Here is a 12,785-nt window from a genome sequence, read left to right on the forward strand (position 1 = left end):
TAACATAACAATAGGATTAAACGGAACCTGCAAACCCTGCTCAATCATCTGGCCAACTGAAACCAGATTCTTTATTATGTTCGGAACATGAAGTACATCTGCAGGTACTTCACTTTGCCATCCTGCATAGACAATGGCACATCTCCAACATGGACAATTGGATGAATAGTGTCATCCCCTGTTTCCACAAAACCTGGTCTTTCAAGGTTTTTCATCTCCTTGAACCACTCCCCATGACTTGTCATGTGGTTCTCTAAATGAGCTGGCGCTATAACTATGCCAGTCTCTAGAATGGCTGTCATCACACAGCCTGTCATCCCACTAGCCGCATATCACCCATGATCTCACCAACCATGCCAGTGGTGTAAGGGTGGGGCCTATCCCCCAGGTGGGTCATCAGTGTCCACTGCCTCACTAGATGAGCTCGATATCTCAACACTCTTGATGTTATCTTGAGGCTAGGTTATGTTATGTTCTCTTGTATAGAGGATCATAACTATTCACCTACCATTTCACATTATAGCTACTTGATGATGGATTGTAGTTATACCTCTTTTGATGGTATGGGACATCAAGGTAAAGGTATAATGTACTTCATTATAATTCATGTGTGCATCCCCTTAGGCTTGCGGGTTGTCGGGTGGATGAGTTTATGCCTGATTTATGCATGTTTATGTATAACAATCATCTAGAGAGATACTAGGGTTTTAACAGTGGTATCAAAGCAATCTCTAGTTAATTGTTGTTGATTTTTCTTTCTTATTATAATTTTTGATATTTTTTTGAAGTAAATTTTAATGTTTACTAATAAAAATGTTATTTTGTGTTGATGATTTGCATGTGGATCGTTGACGATATGGTGATTGGAACGCATGTTACCACTATTCAATGGACGAATTGATGTTACGGGGGAATTTCGTGAGTTTAATGCTATTTTTCTCTATTTTTTGTGGTTTAAAATAAGCATTAATGGAAATTTTTTACAAAAATACCACATATTGTACTGTGCATATTTTTGGTAGAATGGATTCCCTAAATTTCTAAAATTTTTAGGAATTTTTTTCTAATTGTTTAAAAATTTTTGAGCATTTTTATGGTTAAAAATATATTTTTAATACATTTTGCGAGTTTTTTCGTGGGTATGCTATCAAATTTCTGTCAATTTTTTGCTAAAATGTAGTAGGGGGCAGCATGTTGATGCATGAAATGCTCTCCCGTGTGCGTGGGACCCTCTTCACCTCTCAAATCTGATTTTTCTCGTCTATTTTCCTCCCGCTCATGTGAACTCCTTATAAAAGGGATTTTTAATTAAACATTAATCATAATTAATATTTAATTATGATTAAGTAAATTTTTAATTAAAGATTAATCATAATTAATATTTAATTATGATTAAGTAAATTTTTAATTAAAGATTAAGGCTCCTCTCTGTTAATAGAGGAGAGAGGGGAGAGGAGGAAAGTGAGTTGAATGGAGAAGGAGAGGAGAGAGGGGAGAGGAAAGAGGACTCTCTCTCCCTCATCTTCAACAGGTGCACACGGCGCCGGGGGGGGGGGGGGGTGCTGCGCTGTAGCCCGCCGCCGCCCTCCTCCCCCAAAAAAAAAAATTCATAAGCTTTTGAATAAAGCTTACTAAGGTTGTTTTTTTTAAAGAGTTTTCTTTTTAAATTTACAAAAAAAGCTTTTGAATTTTTTTTCAAAAAAGCTTGGAGAAAAAGCCAAAAAAAGGGAGAAAATTTGAAATCTGAGAAAAGAAAATTCTTTGAAAATTTTTGGAAATTTTTTCTTGGTGCCTTTTGGCTTTTCATCTTTTGGGAAACCTTTTGGCTTTTTGTTTTCCCGAAATCTTTTGGCTTTCCGAATTCCGGAAAATCTTTTGACCTTTCAGATTTCGGAAACTTTTGACCTTTCAAATTCTGATTTTTTTTGTCTTTTCATTTTCTCAAAACTGTTGGCTTTCCGTATTTCGAGAAAACCATTGGGATTCTGAAATTCTTTGACCACTCGTATTTTAAATGCGTTCGGGGTAAATTAAAAATTTTAAAGATTAGACAAAGGTTATTTTAAATTTTTGGAAAATGTGGGGTTGGTATTTGGCATGTGGTGTGTCCATTCGGGCACCTGTGACCATTCGAATTCCTTTAAAAATATATATTTTTGACCCAAAAATTTTAAAAATCCATTAATATTGAAAATTTTCATTGGATTTGAGAATTGTCGGGCGGAATTGGAAATTTCATGAGTGATAGGATTCTCAGGAAAAATTAGAAATTTTTTAGAAATCTTAAAAAATTGGTATTTATAAAATATCAATGGTATTTTGGTAAATTAAATTACTAATTTTTTTTTGAAAAAATATAGGTTTGGAATGCCATAAGATAGGTTTTGTGGAATTTAAAATTATCATATTTTGAGGCCCTAGAAAATTAGAAAAAAATCATGATAATTCTTTTTCTCGAGAATTTAATATTTTCAAGGGTTATTTACTGTTGAAGTACGTTTCTCATGTTGTTGACATTAGATAGATATGGGTTATTTGCATATTATTAATATGATTGTACCTCGTATTAGTAGTTATTTTTGTTTGGATTATTTCTAAACGATGTTTTCATGATTTTTTACCATTGTTTAGCCATTCTTTTTGGACATGATCCTTAATTTTTTCAATGATGGCTAGAATCTGCGTTCAAAGTGTGTCTCACCTTTGACACTTGTACATGATAATTTATTTTGCACTTGTTTAAGTGTGGTCTATGCTTACTTTCTTTAGCCTAAGACAAATTCTATCATGGGTTAGTTGATTGGTTTGTTTTGGTGGATTTTATTGGATGTTTTCCAAGTTTTATATGGACTCATCAGGTTCTGCCTAGATCACTTGTGTTTAGGGGTTTTTTAATGAGTGCTACATACATGTGTTTCACTTACTTACTTTGGAGTTTTGCTTGAACAACACCACGTTCATATACTCCGGATTGTTGGCCATCAATTTTAATGCTTCTTTTGGCATGATTAATGTTCATTAGATGGTATGCATTGATTTTTTTGATCAAATATGGTTTTCATGGATTCGAGGAGTTTCTATGCTTTTATCCATGGTTTTATAAGGATCTTTTGATCTTTTGGACAATTTCATGTGCTTTGAGGGTAGCATTTGCCTTCGTTTTTTGCACATAATTTTGGAATATATTGCTTGTACTCTTGTACATATTCCAACTTGGATACCTAGTTGCTTATGTATCTAGGTGAATTATTTTCTACCCCAGCTTTATTGTGTTTATAATGATGTATTCGGAAAGAGTTATTCCTTGATGTGGTCTTAGGATTATAGAGACATGTTTTAGTATGTGAAAGTCTGGGATAAGGCCATCTTATTCCTTTTATACAAGATTTTATTCATATTTCCTAGACGACATACTAGGGAGTTTCAAATTGTTAAGGTATGTATGGGTGGTATCATGGTGGTATGGGATGCTAGCGATCCCTCACATATATTATCTTATGGGATAATTTGGACTCAAGATTGTTGCTTTGCTTACATCACTTAGAATGTTGACCTCAACATTCAAAGACAATCTCATTTTCTAAATTCATTTATAGTTATAGTGTGGGCATTCTCTAGATAAACTTCTTTTATCTATAGCTTGATGAGTGTAATCTTGTCGGCATTTTCATTTGTTGAAATCTATTTCTTTAGAGTTCAACAAGTTTATCTTGTTGTATTCAGATTAAGGAAATTTGAATTTTTCCTTTGTTGGCATTTCTTTCTCTAGTTCTGTACTTTAGGTGATTTATACAGTCAACCTGATGAGATGGACATATGTGACTCATTGAGACGCTGATGACTCTCTATGTTGATATGGGTAACTTGGGATGTCAATTATTCCATGTGCAGATGTGGGTACATCGGGGCACCGATGAATCCCTGGCTCTTGTTGTTATAATGCCATGTTTTCCTACTTTATTTCGAATGGTTTACAACGAGCAAATTACTTTGAGTATGAATTCTTATGATCATCTGCAGTCTACTGATGGGCAAACAGAGCGTATGAATCAGATTGTAGAGGATATGCTTCGTGCATATGTCTCTAGAAAAGCATCAAATTGGAAAAAATATATTTCAATGATGGAATTTGCCTATAATAGTTTTAAACATATACGGCTATTGGTTTTAGTCCATTCATGCTTATGTATGGGTATCAACTCCCCAGGGCACCTATTGATGTCGGTCTTAAGGACATCGAGCTTGATGCATCGAGGGATTTCTTGCATGATGTATGCAGGAAATGCTGATCGAAGCTTGGGATTCTATCAGGAGTGCTTAGGATAGGGCATAGTTCTATGCTGATAGAGGACGTTCAACTTGGTCTTTTGAACCAGGAGCGTTGGTTTATTTAAATGTTCCTAAAGATTTTGAGACTTTGTCAATAGGAAAATGCTCAAATTTATCTCCGAGATATTGTGGTTCATTTCAATTTATACATCGGATTGGCACGGTTGCATATGAACTTAAACTACCTCCACATGTTAGAGTTCATCCAGTCTTTCATATCAATAGATTGAAAGGGAAACTGGGAGGTGAGGATAACATAGTTACTCCTCAAGAACTTGTTGAAGTCGAAGAATTATCCTATGTTCCACATGAACCTGATAAGGTACTTGAATTCAAGGAAAGGAAACTTTGTAGTTGACTAATCCCTGAGGTTAAAATTAGGTGGAAAGATAGGAAAATAAAATATTCGACTTGGGAGTTGGTTGAGATTGTTCAGCGCAGTTCTCCTTCTTTTCATTGCAAGAGTGCAATGTTTTAAGAGAGGGGAAGTATGTTATATGCACATTATGTGTGCATATACTAGAAGGCTAACCCACATTAGGCTTGTGAGCATGGGAGCATGGGAACAAGCTCTAGTGGAGCATGGGTTAGGATTGTTGGCCATCAATTTTAATGCTTCTTTTGGCATGATTAATGTTCATTAGATGGTATGCATTGATTTTTTTGATTAAATATGGTTTTCATGGATTCGAGGAGTTTCTATGCTTTTATCCATGGTTTTATAAGGATCTTTTGATCTTTTGGACAATTTCATGTGCTTTGAGGGTAGCATTTGCCTTCATTTTTTGCACATAATTTTGGAATATATTGCTTGTACTCTTGTACATATTCCAACTTGGATACCTAGTTGCTTATGTATCTAGGTGAATTATTTTCTATCCCAGCTTTATTGTGTTTATAATGATGTATTCGGAAAGAGTTATTCCTTGATGTGGTCTCAGGATTATAGAGACATGTTTTAGTATGTGAAAGTATGGGATAAGGCCATCTTATTCCTTTTATACAAGATTTTATTCATATTTCCTAGACGACATACTAGGGAGTTTCAAATTGTTAAGGTATGTATGGGTGGTATCATGGTGGTATGGGATGCTAGCGATCCCTCACATATATTATCTTATGGGATAATTTGGACTCAAGATTGTTGCTTTGCTTACATCACTTAGCATGTTGACCTCAACATTCAAAGACAATCTCATTTTCTAAATTCATTTATAGTTATAGTGTGGGCATTTTCTAGATAAACTTCTTTTATCTATAGCTTGCATGTATTGATGAGTGTAATCTTGTCGGCATTTTCATTTGTTAAAATCTATTTCTTTAGAGTTCAACAAGTTTATCTTGTTGTATTCAGATTAAGGAAATTTGAATTTTTCCTTTGTTGGCATTTCTTTCTCTAGTTCTGTACTTTAGGTGATTTATACAGTCAACTTGATGAGATGGACATATGTGACTCATTGAGACGCTGATGACTCTCTATGTTGATATGGGTAACTTGGGATGTCAATTATTCCATGTGCAGATGTGGGTACATCGGGGCACCGATGAATCCCTGGTTCTTGTTGTTATAATGCCATGTTTTCCTACTTTATTCCGAATGGTTTACATCGAGCAAATTACTTTGAGTATGAATTCTTATGATCATCTGCAGTCTACTGATGGGGCAAACAGAGCGTATGAATCAGATTGTAGAGAATATGCTTCGTGCATATGTCTCTAGAAAAGCATCAAATTGGAAAAAATATATTTCAATGATGGAATTTGCCTATAATAGTTTTAAACATATACGGTTATTGGTTTTAGTCCATTCATGCTTATGTATGGGTATCAACCCCCCAGGGCACCTATTGATGTCGGTCTTAAGGACATCGAGCTTGATGCATCGAGGGATTTCTTGCATGATGTATGCAGGAAATGCTGACCGAAGCTTGGGATTCTATCATGAGTGCTCAGGATAGGGCATAGTTCTATGCTGATAGAGGACGTTCAACTTGGTCTTTTGAACTAGGAGCGTTGGTTTATTTAAATGTTCCTAAAGATTTTGAGACTTTGTTAATAGGAAAATGCTCAAATTTATCTCCTAGATATTGTGGTTCATTTCAATTTATACATCGGATTGGCACGGTTGCGTATGAACTTAAACTACCTCCACATGTTAGAGTTCATCCAGTATATCAATAGATTGAAAGGGAAACTGGGAGGTGAGGATAACATAGTTACTCCTCAAGAACTTGTTGAAGTCGAAGAATTATCCTATGTTCCACATGAACCTGATAAGGTACTTGAATTCAAGGAAAGGAAACTTTGTAGTTGACTAATCCCTGAGGTTAAAATTAGGTGGAAAGATAGGAAAATAAAATATTCGACTTGGGAGTTGGTTGAGATTGTTCAGCGCAGTTCTCCTTCTTTTCATTGCAAGAGTGCAATGTTTTAAGAGAGGGGAAGTATGTTATATGCACATTATGTGTGCATATACTAGAAGGCTAACCCACATTAGGCTTGTGAGCATGGGAGCATGGGAACAAGCTCTAGTGGAGCATGGGTTAGGATTAACCTTAAGGGTTAAGGTTAGGGTCAGGCATCCAAGGGTCAGACATGGGAAATGGAGAGTCAAGAGTCACTTGAGGGACCTCCTATATAATAGGGGCATGGGGCACACTCAAAGGAGGCTTGGGAGGGCTTGGAGGCTTGGAGGCTTAGGCTATGGTCTCTTGATGTTATCTTGAGGCTAGGTTATGTTATGTTCTCTTGTATAGAGGATCATAACTGCTCACCTACCATTTCACACTATAGTTACTTGCTGATGGATTAGAGTCATACCTCTTAATGGTATGGGACATCAAGGTAAAGTATGATGTACTTCATTATAATTCATGTGTGCATCCCTTGGGCTCGGGGGTGGTCGGGTCGATGAGTTTATGCCTGATTTATGCATGTTTATGCATAACAATTATCTAGAGAGATCTTAGGGTTTTAACAGAAGTGCACATATAGGTTTATATAGAGTCAACTTGGCTTGGTTCATGCAGCTTCATGTTTTTATCTTCATTTTTCTTAAGTGTGGAGTGCATAGGGCATCCATTATGTATGCTTGCAAGTAAAGTCCCAGAGAGGCACTTGATATGTTGCTTCCCAAAGGTTGGGGTAACATTAAGGGGACTTGATTAAATGTTCAGTGGTGGTATTATCTTTTCCTAGTCTATATAGTTCTCTCGTAATCAATTGATAAGGTGCATCTAGCTTAATAAGCCACCACATTTTATCTTTGTTCAAAGGTATTTCTTATGGGAATCCATAGGCTAGATACTATGAGATTTCTTCGCTCCATTCAAGTACCATGTCCAACTTAAATAAACAAGCATTAGGAAGGTCATTATCAACACCACTGGTTCCCCATTTGGAGTTCTAGACAAATGGTCGGCTAACACATGCTGTGTTCCTTTCCTCACCCGTGTGACTGTAAAGTCACGGGTGACTGTAAAGTCAAATTTCAATAACAATAGTAACCATCGTGTGATTCTCCCCATGGTGCAAGGTTTATTTACCAGGTATAGTAAGGCTTGATGGTCCACGATTATGAATTTGTTGGCTAAGAGGTAATGTCGATATTTCTTGATGGTGTAAACCAAGGCTAATCCTTCTCCCTCTGTGGTGGCGTAATTCACCTCTGCATCGTTCAACTAATGACTAGCGAAGCAAACTGGACTAACATGCAACCAATAGCAAAATTTGATGCATCAATGTGCATGCAAAATATGAGATCCCAATTGGGGGATCGTAGAATTGGTGCACTTGCCAATGCTTACTTTAGACGATCATATGCGTCCTCACACTTCTCATTCCACTCAAAGACAATGAGAAGCTTGTATAAAGGTCCGGCTATCTCAGCATAAAAAATTATGAAGCGTTGATAATACCCCACATGACCCATAAACCTTTGCACTCCTTTGAAATTGGTAGGCACGGTGGTAGCTCTAATATTAGTTTGACCTTAGTGGGGTGGATATACCATTCTTTGAGACCATGTGTCCCAATATCACACCACGCTTGACCCAAAACTGACACTTCAAGGGATTCAGTGACGATATACGAATATAATCGACATCGCTCAAACACTTTCCTTAAGCAAGCCAGATGGTCTACCCATCGAGAGTGTGCACATAGATCCTCAATGAATACCTCCAACCACTTTTGTAAGTAGCCCTTGAAGGCCATGCACATCAATTGTTGAAAGGTTTCTAGAGTGTTTGTGAGGCCGAACGGCATAACCTTGTATGCAAATGTTTCCCACATTGTGTTGAAAGTTGTCTTGTGTTGATCCTCTGGTACTATGGACACCTTATTGTAGCCAGAGAAACCATCCAAGAAACTATATGCTTCTCTCCCAGCCACTCTTTCCAAAACTGTATGCTTCTTTCCCAGCCACTCTTTCCAAAACGTGTTCTATAATATAAGGCAATGGGTAATGGTCTTTCCTAGTGGCTGCATTAACTTTTTAAGACCAACACATACCCTAAGTTTTCCATTCTTTTTAGGCACTATCACGATTGGTGACAACCAATCCATATGTTCGATTTCATAGATGAAAATCTGCAGGAATAAGCTTACCAAGTTCCTCCTTTAAAATTGCTGCATACTTAGGATTCATCTGGTATGGTTTCTGCATGGTTGGTGACAACCAATCCGTATGTTCGATTTCATAGATGAAAATCCGCAGCAATAAGCTTACCAAGTTCCTCCTTTAAAATTGCTGCATACTTAGGATTCATCTGGTATGGTTTCTGCATGGTTGGTCTCAAACCTTCCATGATTGGAATCGTATGTTGTACCACCTCAGGCGGTATCCCCTTCATCTCCTTGTAATTCCAGGTGAAACAATCTTCAAATTCCTTAAGGAGAGCAATGAGCTCTTCTTCTTCAACCGAAGCCATCAACCGAAGCCAAATCTTTAGCAATGTATACGGCGGGCCGAGCTTCTTCCCCCGGTCTCGCAATATCCACCTCCTTGACTTCTGCGGCCAGGCCATCGTATGATGTGGATAGCCCATCCTCTTTCACCCTAGAAGCTGCCAGTCGGACCACCCTCCATTCGTCATCAACAGTGTAGTTCTTGAAATGGTCAGGTAACAGAAAGAAATTCTGGCTTATCCTCATTGTCACTTTTGGCTTTAGCCATGATCTTTTTTACCTCACCTTTTGCATCTGCTAGGGCTTTATTGCATTTTCGACGCCCTGCTTTTGTAAGCTTGGGTGCGTCTGGCTCTTGAAGGATGACTTTCTCCTTGTGCCTCTCCTCCAACGATATCTTACTCAACTCCTCGCCCCAATCCTTTGAGAATTCATTGTGTACCTTAGTAGCCTCAAGGTATGGGCATCCGTAGGTTTTCTTCGTAATATGGCATTTCGTTGGGCTATATATTGTTTCTATTTCTGCCATCGTCTGAGGCGTTGAGCACTGGTATGGCTTCGTGCTACAGTACCTTCTGTACTTGATGTTTCCCCTCCTGATTCCTCCTCCATGGTTTGCCAATTAACCATGCAGATAGAGGTCGTAGGGACGGTTCCAGATTCCAAATACTGGGCTGTATTACATCAATGGTAGCCAACACATGCATCCAGTTTTCACTGAAGTCCGGAGGAGGTAGTGATGCATACATTTTCATTTCCTCTCTTCATCTTTGGATTCTCCCTCTGTAGGTTGGCATATCTGTATGGAAGTGGTTCATTTCGTTGTTGTGACCGAATCATTACCAAACAATTGCCCTTCCATGGGGTGTGCCTTTCATGTTAAAGAGAAGACCATTGTGAGGTTTCACATAGGCAAGAAAAATCTCACAATTGTGTTTTCAGTGGTGGTCAGGGGGAAAGACAATTGTGAGGTTTCACATAGGCAAGAAAAATCTCTTACAATTGTGCTCCCTTACAGACGGTGGAAGAGTACTAAGAATGAGTGGGAGCCCTTAGATTTAAATACCATGTCTAGGCAAGAAGTTGAACTTCTTCCAATAATGGTGCATGACAATGACATGCACCACATTATAGTAAATGATGATTGGAACTTGTCAAACATGAGAGAGTACCTGGTTTTGGATTTTGGGCTAGATGGTATCTTCACTTTTGTGGTGAACAATAGGGAGATACAGTGTACGTACACTGTATCTCCCTACTGTTCACCACACTTATAGCTTGTGTAATGCCGATCATAGGAAAGAGATGTACATAGAGCTAGGAAGGTAGTTTTGGGCTCCAAATTGTAAATGGGCAGTCATCCATTGTAAAATGAGAGCTCTTGTATATAAGACATTTTATGAAATATGAAAAGGGAAAATCCCATTAGTCTCATTTGAGTTTTTCCCCTCTCTCTCTCACTCTCTTAAGCTTGTGGATACATGCTTGTATTGTTTATGCTTGCATGTTTGATTGTAGTTGTGTATTCTTATTGTTGGGATGGTGATGATCTCTCCTCTCCCCTCTCTTGTCTCTCTACCAAGGTCCCTCTTGTATGCATGTGGCATGGAGTGAAGGTTGAGAATTCCATAGCTCCCTCCTTCTTGCTCTTCACCTAGCTCTTAAATCTCCACTCGGGTGACACAAGTGGTGGTGGAGTAAGCCCTTAGTGGCCTCACAAAGGGGAGTTAACTCTCATTAGGGGAAGAGAAGGGTGTGAGTGTGAAGGGACTTAAGATCAACTAGTTCATCTATTTAAAGGTGGAGCTAGGAGGCATTTTGTATTGAGCAAGGCCTAGTTGTATTCATAAACAACTTAATAAATAAGATATTTTCTTGTATTCTTTGAGTGAATCTCCTCCACATATCTCATCCACCACGTTTTTCTTAACATGGTATCTTGAGCTCGGCTGTTTGGTGGAAAATCTCCATTTCTTGAACTTTATCTTCTCAACCTCCATAGCCATTCTGCACCAGCCCGTTAGTGGAGGATGTGGGGAGAGCTGTAGAAGACATTTCAGCGTCTGCTTTCTTCTGGAGAGATCATCCTTAGCTCAGGGCGCATCAGCCCATCTACTCAAAGGCGTGATATTCACACTGCTATGCCCAGCATTGCGCTATTAGCAAATTGCCAATGTTTTTCAACTACGCTGAATGCCGTATAGATTCGCCTTCTGTGGTGCCTTTTAAGCTACATTGCTTTAGGGCTTTTTAAGCCCATTGTCTCCCCTATCCATAGCTCAAATTTCAGCTCAAATGGTGGCGTGAATCGACTGTGGGAAGCAAAAAACCAGGCGATTGCAGTTTTTCCATGAAAGCTCTCCATTAAAGCTTCAAAAATTATGTTTTTTCTTGCTCTAATCCTCTCCACTTTGCTCTAATCACCTAAGTGATCTTGTGAGGGCTTGTTGTTGCTGATTTTATTCTTGATTTTGAAGCGGTGGCCAACCACATGAGGTATTCATAAGGCTCATTCTCATCAAGCTCCATCATCAACATCACCTTCAAGTTCTCAAAGCTTTTCAAAGTGTGCTTATGAGCACTAATAGTGTTTATTAACACTAATGAAGCTTCTAATCCAGCAAAGGAGAGTTACTCCAAAGTGTTTTTAAACACTAAGAGTGTTATTAAACACTAATGGTGAATCTAATCACCAAAATAAGTGTCATTAGATGCTAAAAATGTGCTCTTAAGCACGAATCGTGTTTTAAACACTAATGGTGATCTTAATCACCAAACAAAGTGTTCTTTAACACTAATGAAGATAATCCTCATCAAAATTAGTAATTGGGCACAAACCCTAAGTGTTAAACCATAAAAATTACTATTTTAATCTCCTATTTATGCAGCATTCTTGATTTGATTAGGGTTGTTGCACTCTCATAAGCCTTTCTCTTTCTAATTAAGCCTAAATATCATAAATTTCTGGTTTTTTCTCTTCATAAATCAGCCCATTACTCTCTAATATCCTCCTTCAATAACCAATGTCAAAGGACAACACCCAAATCAAGAAGTTCTCAGGAGAGGGCTTCCACACTTAGCAAGTCCTTGTCAAATACAAGATGATGTCCAAAGGTTTTTGGCCATTCATCTCTGGCACTAAGGTCATTGATCGAACAAAGAAGATATTGAAGATGATGAGAGGGCACAAGCCATCATCATGCTTCATCTTGATGAGGCTCTCATTCACCATGTGGACCAACTTCCGACTGCAAAGGAGAAATGGGATGAGCTTGATAAGCTCTATGGAGCTCGTGGTAAGAATTCCAAGATCTCACTCAAAATAGAATTTTTTAGCTTGGAGCTCAAAGAGGGAGAAGGCATTGGAGCCTTCATCTCTCACTTGAAGGGCCTTATGGCTCAACTTGCATTAGTGAATGCGAGAATGGATGAAGATGATGCAGTGGCTATTTTGCTAAAAGCAGTCAAGAAGGTGTACCCCACCTTAGTCACCACCCTGAAGAACATACCTAATCCCACCCTCAAAGGAGTCATTCAATCTTGTCTTG

The sequence above is a fragment of the Cibotium barometz genome, chromosome 34, assembly GCF_041138505.1.
Source record: "Cibotium barometz isolate CiBa-2024 chromosome 34, ASM4113850v1, whole genome shotgun sequence".
NCBI lineage: Eukaryota > Viridiplantae > Streptophyta > Polypodiopsida > Cyatheales > Cibotiaceae > Cibotium > Cibotium barometz.